The following is a 13,553-nucleotide window of genomic DNA, read 5'->3' as shown; positions in this document are numbered from 1 at the left end:
GACTATAGTCGGGTTGTGGTCAATTGCTGAAATTGTGAGGAATCTGTGGCGTGACATTCTGTTGTCGTCCATATAACCTACCCAACAGCACCCACAATAATCTCTTTTAGGAAAGCATCTGTTTCTGGTGAACCATTCTGGCGGTCTCCATTGTTAGAGATTAAATATGTGTTTCGAAATGGGGGTGGGGGGGATTTGTTGGTCTTTCCCTTGATTCCACCTCCTCTATCAAATCGATTTGGCTGCCGCGAGTTTTAAAAACTGGAATGTCTGCTGTAGCCTATTTCTGTTTAGATTGTTGTATTTCGTAACAATCATTTTCAAATCAAGAGGAGAAAATGTGACAATCAATCACTACCCACGTCAATATTTCATTCAGTTTTCCCCCCTCTCTGTTGATATGTTTCTCTCCGTGCGCGTAGGCTAAGTGCGTCATTTGGACGACCTCTGACTTTGAAAGAGCACGTGACGCTGTGCTGTCTCCTGTTCGTCAGTAGAAGTTAACCGTAGGCTGTGGTGGCTAAAATGTAAAAAAAAAAGTACAACGTCGACCGCAATAAAGCAAAAGGAGCCAGAGCTGAGAAACAATATTGCGGCCTTGTGTTAATAACTGATTCTCACTCTAAACAACTCAATCTTCATGTCTGGCAAATTAGCTACCTGACTAGCTCTAGGCTGCTAGCCTAAAAAGTGAAAACGTCGCTAACGAGGAGCTAGCCAGACGATGTGTTGCTGAGAGAGTTTTGGGTGAATTTGTTTATTTCGTTTCATATACTACTATATGTAGTGAAGTGTAAATTCAACACAACATAAGCTGTTCTGCCCTAAATCACCTGCAACGTTATGAAAAGGGCCTTGTGACCATCGGCTACATTGTATTTGGGGCCTACGGAAGACGTCATCAGATTTTTTCAAACGCTCTTTCAGTCACAGAAGTTATTTTAAAACTACACGGTAATGGAGAAAGAAGGCCCCTCTCTAAACTCAATTTACCGTTGTTATTGATAAGTTTACGAAGGAGAGGATGATGCTGCCAAAATATCAGGACACATGACAGTTTTTGGCGTATTCAGACGAGTTTGAGAAATTGGACAGTTCACGGGGGCTACAGTGGATTCCATGTGCTTTGTGCTGGATTGGATTCAACCTGACCCTCGCTGGATAAAGACATCAATGGTAGGATGAGGTGTTACATATTAATTGTTTGGGATGACAGCCATGTCGTCACAGAAACTGGCGTTGCTGCTGCTGCTTGGTTTTCAGACCGCCGTGTCACACAGGCTAAATGGTAAATCCGCGTCACTGTCCACTGTGTTGAAATTGCTCGCCTGTTTTCTGCAAGTTGTGGCCTTACATCGCCGTAAATGTACCCTTGGATCTGTCTTGCATCTCCAGATAACCTTAACCGACGTTTAAGGGCCCACAACGGGCCCCTCGCAGATATGTGCATTACATTTGTCTGCCACCAGATGGCAGTGTGTACCTAGACTAATTTTAATTCAGTCTAAAAAGAGCCCTGCACCAGTCATAAAATGACCGCCTACGACATTCACTTTGGGACTGTCTTTTAATTCTGACATATTATGTGTCTAGGCTAAAAGAGTTAATGTATATGTAAGAATACATTAGGTAAACAATGCACATCAACACATAAAATAGGTAATTTAGAAGTTGGTAAATGCTGATTAGGTACATTTTCATAATATTATGCCTAAAATATTCAAAAACTGTCTGTGTGTCATCTTGGCTTGCAAGTGTGTGTGTGTCCTGACCTTTGAGTGTGTGTTTGTGTGTGTGGCTTTGGTGTGTGTGTGGCCTGTGTGTGTGTGTGTCCTGGCCTGTGTGTGTGTGTGTGTCCTGGCCTGTGTGTGTGTGTGTCCTGGCCTGTGTGTGTGTGTGGCCTGTGTGTGTGTGTGTGGCCTGTGTGTGTGTGTGTCCTGGCCTGTGTGTGTGTGTGTGTGTGGCTTTGGTGTGTGTGTGGCCTGTGTGTGTGTGTGTGTGTGTGTGGAGGTGTTCAGATCCTCCAAGGACCCAGACAGCATGTCTTCCTGACTCTCTTCACCAGCACCCGCAGCATTGATCAGAGCACAGGGGTGTCCCCAGGTCCCCTGGTGGTCAGCCAGGGTTCTGTTCCACAGGAAACACTATCCAGAATCAATCTGGGTCAGCTGCTTATCTGGGCGGCTCAATAGTGGACCAAGAATCACCACAGAGGAGAAATCCAGTGATAGACAGAGTTAGGGGCCACAAGTGTGTGCTGAATGACGAAATACTGGCCTCATTTGGTAGGTACGGTGATGTTGGGTAGTTACAGTACAGTTGTTCTTTTGGTTGAGTTTTGTCTTTAATGGCAATGGACCATTATAAAGACTTAAAGACACAAATATAATTTTCCTTCATGCTGAAGTGGTCATCTGCCAGTATGGTTTCTAGGCAATGTGTTGGACCAATGAAGTGAGTAAACGCTTCGGGGAAGTGTAACTCTGGAATAGAACAGTTAATCACCACTGGATCAGTTAATCACCACTGGATCATTTTTCATTGCTCACCTCACAAGCTTTTTATAATCACATTGTTTTAGCTTAACACTCTGGAAGACCTGCTAGCTTAGCGTGCTCGGGCCTTAAAGCAGATCATCATGTTGATGAGAATCTAAAAAAGGAAAATCACCATTAGGAGGTAAGTGACATAGGCAACTTCAAGATCAAAGCTGTTGAAAATGGCTCGATATGAAAAATCTGTAACAATTGTTACTACAGAAGTTTATTATATTCATACTGACATACCCAGTTGTAGGGCAAAGGAAAAAGTTGTTCCAGTAACATTACTTCTGCTCATGAAAACCAATCAGGGTAATGAAGGACTTTTCTTTAGAACATCAGAATGCTTATTAACAACCAGCAACGTTGATGTAGTCGGCCTTGAGATCAAACACCCTGCTCACGAAATTGAATAAACTTTTATCCCCTTGCACACCGAACCAAATAAAAACTGTGCCTCCTACACAGCTACTCTGGCCCCGCAGGGCAAAGTGCGTCTGTGAAAGGCTCGCCAGGGACGCACGTGACCCGACACACCAGGTCACAGCCCGCGTCTTTGTCAGGCTGGCCGAGATGGTTGCCTGCTGAATCGAGCCCTCCATGCCTGACTGGAGAGAACAAAAGAGGAGTGATGCATGCTGGGAGATCCGGGGCACAGCAAGGGGTCTGCCAGGGCAGTATCCGTCCCCAGGGCGCTTTATTGGGGACAGCCAGAGCCTCTAGGACTCACAATGATTTTTGCACTTCGTAAAGTATTGACGGCATGGGCCCTGGCTTGTGCTATTGATTTGAACTTAAGCCCCTCGAGCCGGCGGCCGCCATTGTATCGGCGTGATTAATTAAAAAGCAAACCGTTTTTTAGGAGGGTGGTTGGGTTTTTCACCTTAGGGTACAGAGTGCATGAGGGGTGCGTGTGTTTGTCATTGTGTGTTTGTGTTTGACCCCCCTTCCCCCACCCCTTCAACCCCACACGCGCGTGCACGCGGACGGACACACAGTAGTGCTTGCAGTTTCTCTAGAAGCAGAGGGGGGTGAGGGGTGGGATGCGGGGTGGGGGTGGGGAGGGGGGGGTGGAAATGGGGGGTGGGGGGGGCTGGGTGGATGAAAACCATTAGCCATTCGTGCACTGGCGAGTTTTAACAGACCCCGCTCGGGGCCTCGAATTTATGACCCATTACTCCTGCCTGTCTGGGATGTAGTTGGTGCATGATGTTGCGTGTCATCTCCCATTAGTCTGGATGGGCCTGACGTCTATTGAGAAAGCCAGTTCAGCTCCAGGAGTCTCCCACACGACCTCTCCTGCCGATAAGTCAGGATGGATCTGCTGCGTTGTCGGGTTTTTTTGTTTGTTAAGCCTCCTCTTTTTTACTTGTGCATCCAGTTCATTTCATGCCCGCAGTCCTCGTGAGGGCCTGGGACCCCCTCAGAGCCCCGCAGTACAGCTCCAGCTGTCATGTTTACATTGTGTGTTTCGCTGTTTTGTTTGGGACACTAAGGATGCGGCGTTGGGTTGTGGAGGGTGCTCGGAACATCGTGTTTAAAGATGAGTTGGTTGGGGACGGGATCATCGACATACTTCTGCCATTAAGAGTAGGTCTCACTTCCTCCTGAAGATGACAACTTCCTTTCTCCCCAGGAGTGTGTGCTGTGCCTTATGATTGTGCACACAAAACCAAAACAACATGAAATACAAGTAACAGTAACAAGGTATAGAAATGAAACAAGCTTCGCAGCCTTTAAGCCCAACCCCACAGGGTAGCTAGCACGGCTAGTTCTCCCTAGGAACTCCTTTAGCATGTAGTTTCTATTCAAAACACAAGTACTACAGACTGCCACGAGGGAGGAGTATGCTCATTATCTCAGATCCAAACAACAACAATCATGATAATAATGATGATGAGGGTTAGTAGCCGTAATCCCCTGGCCTCTGGTGTTGTTGTTTACTTTCAGGGAAGGTCAATGTATCGAAGACCCATTGATCGGCATGGGGGGTGGGTGCGCGCTTGACAAAATGCTGGTCGGCTAATCTGTGCTGAGGCTTGATGTTCCATTAAATGATCGATGCACTTTTCTCTTTTTTTTTTAGCAGACTTTAGGAGGCTAAATGCTCATGCACCTCTGAAAGGTCAGTATCTGTTAGTTCATCGGCGGAGTGATTAATCAATCAATACACCAGACTTGGGGGGGTGGGGGGGGGGGGGTGCATGGAAGCAAATGATTCCCCTGTTTGTGTGGGGAGACTGGCTGGGCTGTACTGTCTAACCTCGGAGTGTACTGTGGGCCATTAGTCAGTCGGCCAGCGCACCTCAGACCCCCTGGAACTCTTACATCTTACATTAAAAATGGCTGCGTCCTCTTCTGATATGCACACATGAATAAGTCATGAACGCCAGTCTGCCGCAATATTCACAACCCCTCCTCCTCCTCCTCCTCCTCTCGCTCTACCTCTCCCACTCTCTCTCTCTTCCTTTCTCTCACTTATCTCTCTTCTTTTCTCTCACTTATCTCTATCTATTGAACCGCTACTTGCTCCTACAGGAATCATTTAGTCTCGGTGGGGTTATAAATAATCCTTCAAGGAGGGGAGGAAGAGCTCTTGTAGTGCTCTGTTTGTGATACATTATGCATATGGTCAAATGGGTGACAGGCTTTGGAAGAGTTACAGTAGGTCATTTGGGATGAAGGCAAAACCGTAATTGAAACTCATTAGCACTTTGGTAGTGGGAGGGTGGGACAGCCTGTATGCATTAAGCTGCACGTAGGGCTCGCTCCAGTTGTTGGCAAGGTCACACTGTCGGGAGAAACTGGCGATATTGGTTGTGGTGCTTTTCCTGTTAATTTGGGCGGTGAGCAGAGGCCTGTTCCATAAAGCGAGTTTACAGAATAAGCCAGGCTTAATGTCAGGGAAAGTAACTGACACCTTAAGCCTGGCTTATTCTGTGAGCTTGCTTTATGGAACAGGCCTCTGCTCACCGGCCAAATGAGCAGCAGGCCCCAGGTCGATCACAACATGGACGCAAACCTTTGACTAGGACCAGCAAGTCACAGTGTATCATTAATTAAAGCGCTGTGTTTTATTAAACACTTAAATGTATACGTTCATGATACATTGTGTATACTACTCGAGAATAAAAGAAAGGCTTAGAGTTATTTCACAGCGCACTATGTAAACAAGCTGCAGGTTTCTCTCAAGTAAGCCAAATCAAGTTGGCAAATTAAAGTTAAATCTGTCTTAGTTTACAGACACTAAAATATATTTGTATTGTATACAGTAGCCTATAGAAAACAAATTATGCAATCTTAGTTAATCTCAAGAAGAAAAAAATAAAAAATAAAACCCCTTGTTACAGGCGTGCATGTGGTTGTCCTGGAGGTTTGTTGACAGGTTTCCAACAGCCAGTCAGCGTACAATTAAAGGTCTACCCAGCCGGGCCGAGCTAGCAAGCGCTAATCCATAATTAGCTCTGACAAAGTGAATGCATCCTCATACAATTAAAACACAACATAAGCAGTACGCCCCCCCCCCCCCCCCCCCGTCACATGCGTCTCTGAGTCACACTGCTGGTTATTATTTATTTCATGGATTTGGATTATGTGATTGGACTTTGCCATTCCCAGGTGAGACGAAGGAGGCCTTCATACCTGCCGAACCGAGAAAATGAATAAACTGTATAATTAGAGAAATTAATATGTTGCGTGTAGAGAGGGGGGATTGCAATTTGCTGGGGATTGTTCATTAGCAAATTGTTCACCTTTGCAAGAGGATGTCTCTGGCATGTAGTTACCGTGTGGTCCAAAGGGGGGCAGTAGAGTGCTGTTCCTAAATCCAGGCTGCACTGTTCAGTGGATGTAGGAGGGGGAATAGGAGTGATTGGCACATGTTTATTGTATAATGAATCAGAGTATGTTTGAGTGGATTTCAAATATTTCCCTCTGAGGCATCTCTCTCTTTAAAACCTCCTATTCTCTCTGGCATGGCTAAAATAAGAAGATCATTTTTTCCTGCAGGTGCTCGGTGTAATGTAAAAGGCTGTAAGTTCACTCCGACACACACGCTCTCTCACACACACACTCAAACACACACACACACACACACACACACACTCATCTTGTTGTTCTGTTTCAGTTCTAATAGCTTTCTTCAGGCCCATGGGATAAAGGATACAATTGAATGAACAGAAAAAAGGCACAGAAGAGTAGAATGAAAAACAACATCTCAAAATCTGAAATAAAATATCCACGATGCCTCCAATAGGATTAGAATGTTCTGTACTAGGTTTATACAGCAAAAAAGTTGAGATACTTTATGATGAATATATAATATGTGTGTGTTTGAGATGTGTTTTTCTGTCTCTGTCTCTCCCATACATCAACACACACCCTTTCACACACATACTGTACAGACCAGATGGTACCCCCCATGACCTCCACAGCCCTCAGCCCACTTTCTTATTGATCACATCCTGTTTGAACACATTTTAAAATAACTCTTGTCCTGATAATTAAAAAAAATATATATATATATGTGTGTGTGTACATGTGTAACGGCCCAGGCCCAGATACCCCCTGACTCCCAGATCCCTTCCTCCCCTTCTGTAGGGTCATATTGTATACATGACTTGAAATGTGACAGCTTGTATAGATGTAAATGTATAGTTTGGTTATACAGCATCATGCGGTGCAAATTATTACCTGTTGTCTCAGCAGAAGCATGACCAAAGCACAATATACAGTGCCCTCCAAAAGTATTGGAACAGTGAGGCCAATTCCTTTATTTTTGCTGTAGACTGAAAACATTTGGGCTTGACATCAAACGATGTATGTGAAACCAGAGATCAACGTTTCAGCTTTTATTTCCAGGTATTTACATCAGGATCTGATGCACAAATTAGAAAATATCACCTTTTTGTTCGAACCCACCCATTTGTCACGTGAGCAAAAGTATTGGAACATATGACTGACAGGTGTGTTTTGTTGCCCAGGTGTGTCCTATTACATACATTATTCAATCAATAAATACCACTGAATGTCTACACTCAGGTTCAGATTGGGTAAGATAGGTTTTGTCTATGCAGACTGTATTCAGAGGTGAAAACAACATGAAAACCGGAGCGCTGTCTTTGGGTGAAAAATAAGCAATTGTGAGTCTTAGAGAAGATGGAAAATCAATCAGAGCCATTGCAGAAACATTGGCCATAGCCAGTACAACCATTTGGAATGTCCTGAAGAAGAAGAAAACTACTGGTGTACTAAGTAACAGACGTCGAACAGGTAGACCAAGGAAAACATCAGCAGTTGATGACAGAAACATTGTGAGAGCTGTAAAGAAAGACCCTAAAACAACTGTTAGTGAGATCAGCAACAACCTCCAGATGGCAGGAGTGAAGGTATCACTATCTACTGTTCGCAGAAGACTTCATGAACAAAAGTACAAGGGCTACACCAGAAGATGCAAACCACTCATTAGCAAGAAGAATAGGAAGGCCAGGCTGGAATTTGCCAAAAAGTACAGAGATGAACCTCAAAAATTCTGGGACAAAGTTTTATGGACTGATGAGACAAAGATTAACTTTTACCAAAGTGATGGAAAGGCTAAAGTTTGGAGAAAGAAAGGAACTGCTCATGATCCCAAACACACAAGCTCATCTGTGAAACACGGTGGAGGTAATGTCATGGCTTGGGCTTGCATGGCTTCTTCTAGGACGGGCTCATTAATCTTCATTGAGGATGTAACACATGATGGCAGCAGCAAAATGAACTCGGAAGTCTACAGAAACATTTTGTCTGCCAATTTAAGGAAAGATGCAACCAAACTGATTGGCAGAGCCTTCATCATGCAGCAAGATAACGACCCAAAACACACTGCCAAAACAACAAAGGAGTTCATCAGGGGCAAGAAATGGAAGGTATTAGACTGGCCAAGTCAATATCCAGACTTAAACCCTATAGAGCATGCATTTTACCTGCTTAAGAGGAGACTGAAGGGAGGAACCCCACAAAACAAACAACAACTGAAAGAGGCTGCAGTGAAAGCCTGGGAAAGCATCAAAAAGGAAGAATGCAAAAGTTTGGTGACGTCAATGGGTCACAGACTTGCTGCAGTTATTGAAAGCAAAGGATTTGCAACTAAATATTAAGTCTTATTCACTTAAATATGTTTTAAGTATATCTGTTCCAATACTTTTGCTCACATGACAAATGGGTGGATTCAAACAAAATGTGATATTTTCTTAGTTGTGCATCAGATCCTGATGTAAATACCTGGAAATAAAAGCTGAAACGTTGATCTCTGGTCTCACGTTCATTATTTGATGTCAAGCCCAAATGTTTTCAGTCTACAGCAAAAATAAAGGAATTCGCCTCACTGTTCCAATACTTTTGGAGGGCACTGTATGTTCTCTAATAGTTTGACACATAAGCATATCTGAGATCTGATTCTGAGCCCAGATTCTGACCCTGAAAAGCAGCTAACCCAAGGTGTGATGTTTCCTTTCAGCTACCACGTCAAAGAGGGAGGGGCAGGGTGGAGGAAGGGGGTGATGAATGGCGTTTCTGTTGGTCTATTATTACAGGTGTAATCCATACACACACAGACTTGTCCATAAGTCCATTGAACTGCAAGGAAGCGAGTGATTAATCACAAGAGAAAGGATGCTCCCCTCCCTCCTTGTCCTCCGTCAAAACACGGGCCCCGATAGACTCATCCTCCCTGCCCTGCTGGTTCATCTCCTTTTTGTCCTGGACTCATTTCTGGGCAATATCAACTTCAAAGCCATGGCAGGGATCCCAGTACCTACTGCCCTGAGGGGAAGATTTGTGCCTTCACCCCCTCGCATATCTCCACAGTCTGGGTACACCGCGAATGACAGGCCGTTATTAACACCCGGCGTTTATACGGTTTCAGCCAAGGTGACGTCAGACCAAGTGGTAAAAAGTAGCCGAAATTCAGAAATAGGGGACGCTTTTTTATTTGTGAGGTTCAGCGAATGAGTTGTTGTAGAGATAATGCGACATGATTGAGGGTGAAGGGGACCAGGGAGAATATTGTTTTTACTGTCTGCAAGTAAAAACATTGAATTGTTATTCTGGCGATAACGCGAGTATTTAGCGTGACGTGGACGACTGTATTTCAACACCTTGGTGCCATGCGAGAAATATGCTTGTGGTATATTGCAGTTAGGTTCAACTGTCAAATCAAAACATACCAGTTGTAGTTGGAATCTCTGTCATCAACACCTGACAGCCTGGATGCGCTTCACTTCCTGCATGAAGAGGAAGGTTTGAAACTGCAGCAGATCCACTACCTCGGTAGACAGGAAGCAGTCATGCGACACAGCTCATTGTGCATCCCCGTTTTCCTTTCTCAGCCTTCCATCCACTCTGCTTCTCTCTTGTATCGGGGATGGAAGGACGGACAGACGGACGGACGGTCAACCTGGTGAGGAGCAGGGGGAGGTCCACTCTCTCAGTCTCAGACACTCGTCTACATTCTAGTGTGGGAGGGAGATCAAGTTGAGGGGCTACTGAGTAACAAATATAAAATAATTAAGGAAAAAAATAAAATAAATCATATATTAAGAAAAGATTCATTGATGCTTTGCTGTCACTCTGGCAATGGAGATGGAAGGAAACAGAGAGAAAAGCAGAGAGACAGAGACAGAATGAGAGAGAGCACTTACTCAAAAGGTCATTCAAAGAATTCTGGGAAGGAGCTGAGTGGTCGCTCTCTCCCCAGACAAACCTCCACAGTCCGGGCGAGACTGCCCCCTCTGCCCTCTTAATCCAGTGGCCGGTATAGGCCAAGGGTCCAGATTAGTGCCCTCCCCCCTCCCCCTCGAGCAGGGAGACCAGGCCGGCCTCTGAAAGAGGATCTCTCGCTGGGCCTCAGCCCTGTAACCCCGGGCGCTGCTACCTGGCCTTGTGCCATATGGGGAGGGACCGACTGGGAGGCTGTGGGGTCCAGTTCCACTCTGACAGCTGTCCTGCTACCCCCCCCCCCCCCCCCACCTCACCCACCCTGCCCCCCAACACCATCCTCCGTCCTTCCTACAGACACACACACACAGCATGCAGGAGTATACACACCTTCACCCGTGTGTAGAGAGGCACACTGACATTATCTCTACATCACCCCCTCTCACAGACCGGCCAAGCTCACTCACTCACACACACAGACACACACACACACACACACACACACACACCCAGAGCTGCTGTTGCTGCTTTTCAAGTTGAGTGCAGGGGGGGAAACCCTGGTGTTGCTACTAGCCTGCTAAGTAGCATGTTGCTACTAGCCTGCTAAGTAGGATGTTCCTGCTTGCCTGCTAAGTAGCATGTTGCTGCCTTGCCTGCTAAGTAGCATGTTGCTACTAGCCTGCTAAGTAGGATGTTCCTGCTTGCCTGCTAAGTAGCATGTTGCTGCCTTGCCTGCTAAGTAGCATGTTGCTACTAGCCTGCTAAGTAGCATGGCCATGGATTAGAAAGCTGCTGCCAGGGAGATGCTCTTATCCCTGGCTGGTAGTGAGCAGCAAAGACAGGCTGCTCTTAAATCAGACAAATCTGCTTTGGTCACAAGAGGATCTCAGTAGTACTCGTGGAGATCTTGCCTTGCCCGATTCAGTACCCCAAACCGAAAGAATACTTTTGAAGTAAACTTTAAGTATAGACCCTAAAACGCATTAAAATGGTCAGTATGTGAATATACAAAATCTGCCCATTTTATTTCTGACTAGAAAAATATAATTTAAAAGTGTAAAGCTGACACATACTCGTGTGTAAGTATTTTAGATCTTTAAAAAAATATATATGTGGACGTCCTCCTTAATATTATAACATAAAACAAACAATTCCTTTACCTTATTTACAAAGTAAAATCACACATGGAAACAAAGTAACATACCTTAACTGTCTTGCCTGCATTGAACCTTGACATCACTTCTCATCATATATCACAGCTATCTCTTTAAGTGACAGCCTCCAGTCTAAGCTGTCTATTCCTATGTCCATTAATGTGGTACGTGGGAGGCGGAGGGGGATGAGTGTAGATCAGTGTAATTCTTGTGCTGCAGATGCAGGCCAGATTGGAGTTGGAGGATTAAGATGTTACCCAAGAGCAAGGCTCCTGCTAACTGCTGCTGGGGAAAGATGGCTTGTTAGTGTGTGTGTATGAATGTGTGTGTGTGTGTATGAAAGTGTGTGTGTGTGTGTTCTTTTAAAGCCTTCAGAGACGACACCACCAGCAGGCCACTTTAGTTGGGTCCCAGGGACGTCTCAGAGCCGTGGGGGAAATTAAGGACACATTTTGGGCAAAGAGCCTCTTAAAACGTGCTTAAAGATCTGCCTTGGAGCTGGAACTGGCCAGCATAATCTGATATTCATCGTGCTTGTTGCAAAAAGGGACATGCTGAGCGCAACCCCAGGCCCCCCCCCCCCCAAATACTTAAATATATATTTATATATAAATGAATCATATAAAAATAACATTGTTCCCCTCAATATTTCAATCAAGAAATATAACTTTGTGTCCTGATATGATTGTGTCTGCGATTGCACATTGTATTACGTTTCCCCCACCCAAAATGCCCTATAAATTGCTTTCTGGGGTAAAGGTAATATCCTAAAAGCACTCTGGTTTATTTGGTTAAAAGTGATGCAACAGCCGTGGACGTGAATCGGATTCCTAGCTGTGAAGAAATAGGAAATCAGCGTAAAAGCTTGTGGCTCAAGCCAACCAACCTGCTCCATAAGGGTCTAAACCTGCTAGAACAAACCCGAAAAGCTTTCCAATATGAAACCCCAAATGAATGAAAAAGAAAACAGAGACGAAAATTGAAAACCACCCCCCAAAATATCATTTTGAAAACAAATTTCGATAAACATCCTCATGCAAAATGTCTGGCATCTGCTTGCAAGCTTGGTGCTAGCTGAGAATTAAAGGAGATTATGTTCAAGCCTAAATGGAGCTTTTGCATATATTTTTTTTCTCTCCTTACATTTCCCCCCCATCTAAATCCAGCAGATCTAATCTTATCCACCCCAATCCAATTTTTAATGCTGGCTACACATAGGATTAAAGTGCTTCTGGTTGGTTTGTAGGCCATTTGACAGTGTCCGGGCATCTGCTGCTGGTCTGGAAGGGAAGGGAGGAGAGGAGGATCAGGGCCATTGAGAAGGTTGACCTGGGTCGGATGCTAACATAGGGTTCTCTTACAGGGGTGTAAACATGCATGCCTCTGGTGTACCCTCTTTAGGTTTCTGCAGCGTGGTTTAAGAAGTGACAAGACTTCTTTTTAAGAAGTTAATCTCTTGAGATGGTATTGTGGAAAAAAAACATGAAAATGAATATGCATTGTCGAAAAATAAGTATAAAATGCCGTCAGTCGGGAAAGTGGAATAGAGTTAGGCATTGAACACCTACTGAATATGAATACACTGATACAGCCTACTGTAAATAAATGCTTCCGTCATAGTAAACTGCTTAGTAGACCCACGCTCCATAAATCGATTCATTAAACCAATCTAAAGGATCAAAAATTTCAACCACAAACAAAAAAAGTACCTGTGTGAAAGAACCTGCGTACAATCACATAAAACAACAACAAGCTCTTTGAAAGGAGTTCCTGACCGTGGGTGACCCGTCCGCTAGGTCAGCCGTACACAGACTCCACTCGCAACAGACGGCCTCGCTGGCTTTACTCTCCACTAAAGAGCTTTACTCAGAGAGGAGGGGGAACTAAGTCGATATCCTTAAAGTGGAGAATAGAGATGTTTACAGATGATACCGGATTAGATTAGACTTTCACTGCTTTCTAGCAGATGACGGTTTCTAGATAGACAGCACCTGTTTGTTCTTACGCTGTGGGGGCATACAGTAAGCTACTCAAACCGCCTGTGATGATCGTCTCTCCAGACGGCACACCGGCTGCATTGTACCAGACAATGAGACTTTAATGTTGTGTCCGGACGTAACACCGTCGACAACAAAAATGTACAAAGCCTGCTTTGTCGAACATT

The sequence above is a fragment of the Hypomesus transpacificus genome, unplaced genomic scaffold (assembly GCF_021917145.1).
Source record: "Hypomesus transpacificus isolate Combined female unplaced genomic scaffold, fHypTra1 scaffold_42, whole genome shotgun sequence".
NCBI classification, from domain to species: Eukaryota; Metazoa; Chordata; class Actinopteri; order Osmeriformes; family Osmeridae; genus Hypomesus; species Hypomesus transpacificus.
Note: the sequence above shows the minus strand (reverse complement) of the source record.